The 10,486-nt window shown below is 32.1% G+C and overlaps 1 long non-coding RNA gene across 1 annotated transcript; it reads left to right on the forward strand.

Annotated features, from left to right (window-relative positions):
- The first annotated feature begins 4,618 nt into the window (after positions 1–4,618).
- On the forward strand, positions 4,619–5,400 carry LOC133829044 (uncharacterized). Its single transcript, XR_009891479.1, has 3 exons — positions 4,619–4,894; positions 5,001–5,048; positions 5,335–5,400. It is a non-coding gene; the product is annotated as an uncharacterized LOC133829044 (long non-coding RNA).
- Positions 5,401–10,486: the final 5,086 nt, after the last annotated feature.

Below are 10,486 nucleotides of genomic sequence, written 5' to 3' on the forward strand. Positions count from 1 at the left end.
GTATCTCACTTTCCCTCACGTAAGTCACAACGGTTCTCTCCTTCTCGAAGCAAGAACATCTCTGTGAGGTGATTTTTTTTTTATACAGATTACATATAATCAGTATATAAATATATATTTATGAGTATATGTATTTATAAAATGTTTGATGGTTTTATGTTGTTCGTCCCTGCATTTACTCTCTTCTACTCTCTCATTCACTCTTCGTTTTCTTTCTTTCTTTCTCATTCTATCTTGCAAGTGATAGGCTTGGCATCGACAATAGTGTTCTTAGCTTGCAAAAGTTAGGCATTTTATTTTATTTTTTTTCAGTTTTAAGGTTCATTTTAATTTGATTAGTATACCAAAATAGCTACTGGTTTGTGATGAGGGTTTAAATTTGACTACAAATATCAATATTTTTTCTTTGTATTAGTTTCATTTGTGCAGGAGGTCTTCATCCATGTCACTCTTTCTTCATCTATTCTCACCGTAACCTCCTGGTAAAACAATTACATTCATATATATATATATACTTGCATATATGAATGTATATATATTGTTGTTTCTAGGAAGATATTCCAAACCTAGCTTCAAACTTTATGATGTTATTATGATACAGTTATGTAATGTTGATTTTGACAAAATTATTATTTCACTTTCTACATTCTAGCATCAGGTATGGAAAGTTATGCATTAAGGGTCTTTTCACACATTGTGATATATATATATATATATTTGTGTTGGTTTGATTTATGTCTTTTTTTAATGGGATATATATACTTTTGTGTTTATTTGGTTTTTTTTTTTTTGTGATGCAAATCAGGTGTTTGTGAAAATACCTCAATGGACTAAGATTGTGAATTTTTTTGAGTCGTTCCATTCAGATATATTTAACAATGATGGGTCTTTCTTTGTTTTAATGTTTATATTTAGTGTGTTTTCAAATAATAATGAATTAGGAATGAATGTTTGTATGTAGGCTAAACTACTAATATTATCAACTAATAATGCTTGATCATTCAGTTTTGAAGAGGGAAAGGCAAAATTGATAACAATATTTTCATTGGATTTTTTAATATTTTTTTTAGTTTAATATATATATCAACAAACAACACAATTTAACTATTTCGAGTTTCAAATATAACCTTCAACAATTTTCTTGTTTCCACGTAGTGCATAGAATGGAATAATACCAATTTTTCATCATAGTACTAAGTTATTAGGAATTCAGTGGGAATATGCTTGCTCTTATAAACTCTAGTGAACTCTAGTGAAGATTAAGTTGCATTGATTTGTATTTCCATGTTTGATTGTGTTGTGTGTACCAGGACATGAGAAATCAAGTACAACAAAGGATAACATATATACTTCAATCAGAAAGGTACTTCAGTAAGTTGTAATTCACTTAAATCATCCAATTACTTTGCTTTGCTTTACAATATCAATAAGCTTTTAATTCCTAGTAGTTTGAAATTCTTTGCAATGCTTTGTCTTAGGTTTTGTTTTGTGGAGAAATTCTTAACTTAGATTGATTGATCAAAAAAATTAGTCCTTAATTCATTTCATTATTTTTGTTAGGTGGCCATTCTCACATATTTGAATGTACATCAAAGTTGGCCATTTAAACTCAACTTTGCAATTTTCATTTTGAACTCCCATGTAAGTAATAGTCCAAGTCCTCTAAATAATACTCTACTGAATTCTGTTCTCTATAGATTAGCTTGTGTACAAGAATGAAAGACAGTAGATTATGAAATATATTTAGGTGCCATTCCAGTAGGTTAATGAAAATTTTAATATATATTATGATTTTTAATTAAGAGCTGAATTACTTGTTCCAAATAGGCTTGCCTCTTTCGAAAAAAAGCTACAGTGCAATATGTAACTATTAATAATCTAATGTATATTACAGTAATGTAAATTCTCACAGTAACACAAGTTTGTACTCTACAAATGCTAGCAATTTACTTATGTAAATTTAGGATTTAAGGGCTAGATTATTGGCAAAGAAATTTAACTGATTCATTCTGTTTCTCTCTGTTTCTGTTATGTTAGTATTTTTATTAATTCTATTTGTTTGGAAAAAGTTACTGGTGTAATATATTAGTCATAAGTGACACATGGTTGCTTATGAACCTCCCTAAAAAAAGGTCAGAACAATCTTTGTTTTCTCTATTATGTCAATTTACAATTCAAATTTTGTATGGTTAATATATTTGTATCAATTCATAATTGTGTAATTGTTTCAAATCATAGCTATAATCTAACTGAGAAAAACAAATTAATGGCTATAATACGTTGCTCTTAAAATGATAATTTTTTAAAAAATAATATGTTAAGTTACTAAACCATTCATTATGCAAATATATTTTGTTATTTTTTTAAATTATGTTAATTATATAAATATTAATGTCATAGAAACATTATGGTAATATTTTATATCACTGATCATATTGTTTTGATGAGCTTTTATTGTTCAATTTTTAATTTCAGATTTTGGTGTTAGATTTTTCCTTCATGACTGACCTTCTCTATTTCGCAACCTTTTCATTCTTGCAGGATTGGTCATCTGGGTTAAAGGGGACCAATTTCACAATTTAAGCTCACACGCCACCACGATCGTTTGAAGTTCAACATCCTCTTGACTTTCTAAGCTCACGCGCCATGTCTTCTTGACTTATTTGATTTTATATTTGTTTGTGGCTCAAAGTTTTTGTTAGAATTATTTATTAGTTTGCTTCTAATTATTTGACATATTCTTGGGCTTGGACTGATTGTAGAAGCTTCGGGTCCAACAGAGCGAGAGAATGGGGCAAAAGGAACGTTGATACTAAATGTTATGAATTTTCTTCTAATTAACAATAAGGCTTTCCTTGTGTAATTCGATCTATGTTTTTTTCTCTGCCTGGACATTATTGAATGTTTCGCATTTCTTTTTCTAGTTTCAGTTATAGATTTTACTTGTAAAGTACATGACTCAGGTAGAAACATTTATGATGAATCATGGCAGGGGAACTAGGAAATTGACAGAATTGACTGTACGTGATCAAATGATATCCATTCATGGTTCTATGTTTCTGAAATTATATATAATTACTATAGAGGTACAAATGATGGTGATTTTTTTTCTTTTTCTTTTTTCCACTCACTCTTTTTTTAATATATATACTAAGAGTTGTGGGCCACTTTTTTTCATATTGTTTTATGCAGATGAAACTCTCTAATGAACGAGATTCATTGGCATTGACTACTAAGAAACTAAGTTGTGATAGTTAAACTTACTAAGAGGTAACACCTTTGTTCCCATATCTGATGGATTTTCTTCTGTTGGCACCTTCTCAAATCTTTATTTTTCCTTGAGTAACCTTTTCTCTAATAAAGAGATAATTTATGTCTATATGCTTTGTACGATCATGATACATTGCATTTTTACATAAACGTATTGTACTTTGACTATCTAAATAGATTGAGTATTGATGAATCTGTTTGATGAGTTCCTCTTAATTTGTTTTTGTGCATACCAATTGCTTGTTTAATTATTTTTCCTTAGTTTGAGTGCATAAGGGTTTTATTATTGGTTCTATATATCTATAGCTAGCTCTTAATAATGATCTCATGCTACTTAGTTAATAAAAGTATCCGACTTAATTAATTAATAAAGCAAACCCTATATGTCACTGATGAAGGGCTAGCTGGATAAATGCGAGAGGACATTAGGATTAGCGATGATGATTTATAATGTGTTTGAGATGCAATTATGGCTTTGAGTTTCTTTGATTTTTTCATTAAAATATTCAGGGATATTCCTTTTAATTCTAATTTTTTTGACATGAGTTAGAATACCATTATATTATTTTGGTATCTTTCTTTGTTTGCTTTTGTATATTGTACATTTATTTATATAGATTTAGGGATATAATTGATTTATATATTTCTTGAAGGTTTTTTGAAGACCTTTGGTCATATGTAAGAGCATCAACTTCATCATCATATATAATGTATTTGAGTGATTGATCAATAAACTTTGTTTTCTTTTTCGTTTACTGTTACGAATGTGTGATATTGGGTTTTCCATTTGTTAGTTCTACAAAACTGGTATTGGTACTTAATGTCGTATGACAATTCTGTTATGGTGGAGATTATTAAGAAACAATATGTCTATAGACATATGATCATAATGCTTGCATTATTTAATATATTTTTGCAAATGTGGGTTATTGGTACTAGTGGAATTCTATGATAAGCTTCAGTAATTTGCCTTCAGATTCATGCTTGTAGTTTTGGCGTTTTCTTTCTATTTTTTATTTAATTGCCTACAAAGTGTTTGATAAATTGCTTCATTCAATATTAAGTTATTTTTAAGAGTGAACATATCCCATATATAATTTGGAGTCTTTGCAAATTCATGGGTTTGAGCAACTTAAAATGATTGCAAAGTGATTTGTTCCAACATGTCAAAGGAAACATATATATTCTATTAATTATATATAATACCAAATTATTTTCATAATTTATTTTGAACTTACTTTTTTTGTTAGAATTCATAGAATCATAGAGGTTCAATAAAAAATTAGAAACTTGTCACTGACTTAAGTTGCTACATTGGATTTTCATAGCCAAAGAATTTCTTTCAAACTTTTCTCACATTTTTGGCCCCTAAAGCTAGTGATCTTAACAACTTTTGCTACTTTATTTCTATGATTGTTAATTTTAAATTAATTTTTTTTTGTCTTTGGTTTGAATGGGACGAAATAGAGTGCATTGATAAAAAGTACAATATGTTGCACCACCTCAAATAAATGTTTCTTAATGGTTTTTCAACACTGTTTTTGTTGTTTTTAGACGCCTAGAGGACTGCAATGATATTGTAAGCCACTTTATTGAGTGGATATATGTTGACTTTTACAAAAGGGTCCGTATATTAGTCCAACATTTTAATACTAATTATATTTACTCATGGTATATAATTATTCAAAATGACTTCCTATTATTTGTAAGCGTTGGTGGCTTTATTTAAGATCACCGCTGTGAAATTGGGAGGAGGTACTATCTTTTCTTCGATTTTTGTAAGCATAGCTATGCTATATTTCTATTTCTATTTCTATGTGTGGGTGTGTGTTTGTATAATTATAGATAATTCTTTTCTTGTATGCTAGTTTTGTTTTCGAAGTTTATAGTGAGTACCTATAATTGAATATTTTCTTAGCTACCAGCCTTAGAATGAAACTAATAGTAGCTACTACTAATAATGAAACTAAACAAATAACTCAGTAAAGAACAAACCCAGTTGGCATGTTACAAGATTGGTACTAATAATTTCTTTTGTCTGAAATATATTTTCTTCATCTGCAGGTACTTAAGTAACTGAATCAGGGAATCTTAGGGGGTGAGGGAGTTCCTCCTATGTTAATAGGTAGGGTTTTAGTGCAAGCAATCTACTTTTGGTTCTTGTTTTTTATGCTCCTCATTTTTGTATTTCACCCCTGCCATTATTACACTTACACAGGAAGAAAACGAAAGCTTTTGTTCCTCCAGAGTAAGCATATGATCTAGAGCCTGCATGATGCTTCTGAGGTGCTGTTCTACTTACATTTCAAACTCTATGTTCTATGTTTTTAATTTGTTGATTTGAACGCATAGCCCCATTATTGAGTCTCTAAACACCTTTTTCTTTTATGAGGCAAAGGAAAGTATGAATAATTTTCATATTGAACATGACTATTGCAAGAGTAAGACCACAAACTGGTTGCTAAGAAGTTCAGAATGAAAATTGATTTAAATTTTTGTGTGCATGTAGAGGAAATGCAATATAAGTGAAATGCATCATATGACATTAATTTTATTGCATCATTTACTTGTAACGTTCTGGATAGCCAAGACAACTACACTGTGTACTTAAAAAGGTGCAAGACTTGCTAATCAAGTCATTATTTTAAAAACGTGTCATTAAACCTGTAAGAGCTAGGGTTAAAAAGGTTTTGGTCTCAAAAGACTCATTTTATATAATTAAATTGTTACATACACGGGATCCCAAAAGAAAAAGAGTTAAAAGTTAATTTACAGACTCCCAAATAAACACAAAAACAAAGGTTAGCCATACTAAGGCAAAATAGACAATCTCTGGGTCTTGCGTCCCTGTCTAAACGTCAACCGTGGCGATTGAGTAGCTGGCTATGTACATTTTGCTCGCAGAGCTCTCCAATCAAGGCTGATCAAGTTTACCCTTGCCTTTACCTGCACCACGTAGCACCCGTGAGCCAAGGCCCAGCAAGAAAACATCGTATGCAACACAATCAATGATATCAGACAGTTAATTCATTAAGCACGAACTCTCATCAAATAATTCACAATAGACATTCAGCACATATATTCAGATTCAAGATGAAATCAATCACATATATCACTTATATCACATAATAATCAAGGCCGACAACTTAGGCCGCACCCTCTGTTTATCCCACTGACTTCGGCCCGCTTAAACCAAGCTCAGTGCATAATAAGCTGTCCTCGGCTACCAGTGGCCGAGCCGCGCCCTATGCGCTAGTGTAACCCTTGGCACCCTTAGGCCGTTGGTTCACTAAATAGCTTGCATGGCATAATACCATCTTTTCAAGCATTCACAATAGGGAACCCTTAGTCCCGTCACATATATTCAACCAGGTGTAGTTTTCTTACCTTTAGTCTTTACGGTTATTGATTATCAGCGACACTTCTCAAGCACGATCCGTTCCTGAGCCTAAGCGTTTATCACCTAGTCACAACCAAGATATAGGGTTCCATTAATATTCAAATATAGGTTTCCGGTTTACAGAACTAAATCCCGGGAATCCGAATTCCACCAAGCACGGTGGTGAAACCAATCTCGAGCATACTAGACCACATTCCCATGCCTAAAATCCCCAAAAGTTCAAGTACACAACTAAGGGCTGCGACCCTTGAAGCTTAGCCGCGACCCTAGCCTCAAAACAGAACCAAGGACCGCCCTGGGCAAAGACACGCGTTGCGTCCCTTGCTTTGGGCGCTGCGGCGCCCACCCTTTGCCAAGCCTCCTTGGCTTTTCATCATCCTAGGGCCACAGCACTCTAGAACAGAGCCGCGGCCCTTCCCATCGAACCCAGAATTTCCACAATTTCTAAGCTTGAAACCTTAGCAAAAACCATCCTTAAGCTCATACTTTAACACCTAACAATCCCAACATTTTTAGCATAACTTAAACAACATAATTCAATAGAAATACAGCCCAACAACCTACTAGAACCCCATCTCCAACTTCTGAAACTCAAGAACCTCAAACACTCAAACCAACAATTCAAACTCAGATTAAAACCTCTAAACTATGAATTGAAACTTACCTCTTCACCCAGCCAAGACCAAGCTAATTCCCAAGCTTTCCTCCTTAATTTTGTCGTTAAACATCAAAACAGTGTTTACCTCAAAACCCAACCAAAACCAAGAATTTCTAATCACAGAAAAGAGGATTCAATGCTTACCTTAGTGTTGATTCTATTCCTTGGATGAGTCTTGAACTAAGCCCCAAAAATCCAGCCTCAATTTCTAGAAATTCCCATCTTGTTTCCCTTTAGATTTCAGTGTTCCTTTTGCCTTGTGTTTCCTTGAGAGAGAGTGGAGTATAGAGCTGAGAAAGAGTCGGTTTATTTTCCTCTAAGGGCCCCCTTAAGCTTGTCTTATCCGCTAAGTTAATTCCCAAGGCTCGGGGTGCCGGAACCGTCCTCGAGGGCAAAATGGTAAAATCCCCCAATATTCCCGCCTAGACTTCCTATCCTCAAATATATCTCCATATATTTATTTTCACAACCCGATAGTCTAAATAGCTACCCAATATCTGAAGCACCCCTGACTAATCCAAAGTCAACTGTTAAGCCATGTTGTGACTTTTCCCGCTAACTAGCCCTAGGATCGCCTCGAGTCGTGCTCTGCGAACCTACCCACATAATAATGTGGTTCTCACATTTATCACATATGTATATCATATTATCATCAATTATCACACAAACATTATTAATCATATAACTACACATTTAAATCACATTTAATCCAGTAATGCCCTCCCGGCACACTAATCAAGACCCTTAAGCCTCATTAGCGAATTTGGGTCGTTACATTACTGGTTTAAGTTTATCATGAATAACACTTATGAGTTATAACTCCCATTATGATTTCAAGCTGCCCTATAAGTGAACGCATAGCCCCATTATTGAGTCTCTAAACACCATTATGAATAACATGAAACAAGCTGCCCTGGTAGAGCATGTTAGAAGCAAGCTTTCTTTCTTCCACTGGGTTGATGCCCTTATTTTCTTAGAAATTTAGATTTCAAATGTTTATCAGTTTTATTGAATTAAATAAATAAAATTCTTGGTAAGTATAATATTCTATGACATGGATATTGTTGATTAGTAGCTACTAGCTAGAGAAGCTTTCTCTATTTATTTGTTTAATGATAACCATGTTTAAACTTAAGAGACATTTGTACATGAGAATGGACTCAAAATCGAATCAGTATAGGAATTGAAATGCTATGATTTTTTCACCAAATTAGAGTGTTGGAATGATTTTCTTCTTGAATTGGTTTTTCTGCAAGATTCTTAGGATCAATTACTTCCTGCTGTCTTTTTGTTCATTTTATGAAGATTTTTACCGAAAGTTTACACAAAACCAAGTGTGTTTTTCTCTATTTTTATATATATATATTTAAAAATCTAGTTGCATTTGTGAATCTGTTTGATATTTGTGTAATAACCTCTTGCTTTCTCTCTCTCTTTGTTTTTGTGAGTTATTGTGTGACAGTTTGTACTTTTGGGCTCCAAAAGGATATTTGATTCAGTTCATGAAGTTGCCAATGCTTTACTCAAGAGATTGCTTACTGGATATAAACTTTGTTTTATTTTCAAGATTGTCTCCAAGGTACAATCTTTCTAAATTTTATTATTGTTGAGGTTAATTGTTATTATCATTATATTTAAACTATCTTTTGTACATTTCTGTGGAGGCCTTCAGGAGTTATGTCTACTATAGAAGATGCTATAGGTAGTATAATTGCATGGCCAGTTGATAAATTCATAATTTGGTATTTAACTTTTTTTTATGTACTCTTTCAGTTTACTATTAACTTTAAGTTTAAGCATTAATTATTTAAATTCTTATGTAGCTAAGCAAATCAACCCACAACAAAGACAAGTGCACAATGGATGATGAATTGAAGGATGGAGAAAATTTCATGGTTTACTTTTTGTGTATCTTTCTATGCATTTGTTTTTCATTTTTGAATTAAAAGATGTTCAAGATTATAGAACTTTATTATGTATGCTTTCAAACTTAAGTTAGAATTAAGATCTCATGAAGTTGCACAAATCATGGTTTGATTTAGTTATTGTTTAATTGTAATACTTATGGTTTATCAATCTATTTAATATTACATTTTGTGATCAATTTTGAATTTTTTTTTATCCAAATACGATAATAAAAACCTTTTCATTTTAAAAAACTTATAATTATCCTTACACGACACAATTAAAAATCTATTATTTAAAATAAATAACAAAATTTTATTACTGGACCTTTAATATGGCATTTATGGCTGTTTAGGATACATATTATAAGTGTAACAAAACATTATGATTTATATAATATAACAAACTAAAAACGCTATCAAAATAATCAATTATAACAGTTGAAAAGTGTTATGAAAAATGTTTAAGATTAAACTTAAAATTTATAACCAATTACTCTAACTAAACATTATTATTTTAACATGATAGCAACAAAACATGTGTTATTAAATACGTTAAGATAACATCGAACATAACATTCAAAAACTATTATAGAAAAGAGGGGACTTTTAATAACAGGGGCTATGTTAGCGTTTTGAGAAGTGTTATGAATTTTTCCGGTTAGCAGATTTTAAGTGTTATGAATATAGTTTTTTCTTGTAGTTCCCACTGCATAGGAGATATCTGGTCTAGTACACAACATAGCATACATCAGACTTCCAACTGTAGATGCGTAAGGAACTTTTATCATTGCATCTTCCTCTTCAGGAGTCTGGGGAGACTACTTCTTTGAAAGATGAAGTCCATAGCGGGACGGTAGACGCCCTTTCTTGGAATTTTTCATTGAGAAACATTCAAGTACTTTATCTATGTAAGCTGCTTGAGATAGAGCTAATAGTCTGTTCTTTCTATCCCTGATGATCTGGATACCTAGAACATAACTTGCTTTACCCAAATCCTTCATCTGGAATTGAGTGCTCAGCCAATTCTTCACATCTGATAATTTCTTAACATTGTTTCCAATGAGTAAGATATCATCTACATAAAGAACCAGGAATACCACTATTTTATTTTCCTTCTGTTGGTAAACACAGGGCTCATCAATATTTTGTTCAAAGCCATAGGTCTTGATTAATTCATCAATCATAAGATTCTAGGAACGAGAAGCTTGCTTAAGTCCATAGATGGACCTATTCAACTTGCAAACTTTTCCT

The sequence above is a fragment of the Humulus lupulus genome, chromosome 4 (assembly GCF_963169125.1).
Source record: "Humulus lupulus chromosome 4, drHumLupu1.1, whole genome shotgun sequence".
Lineage (NCBI taxonomy): Eukaryota > Viridiplantae > Streptophyta > Magnoliopsida > Rosales > Cannabaceae > Humulus > Humulus lupulus.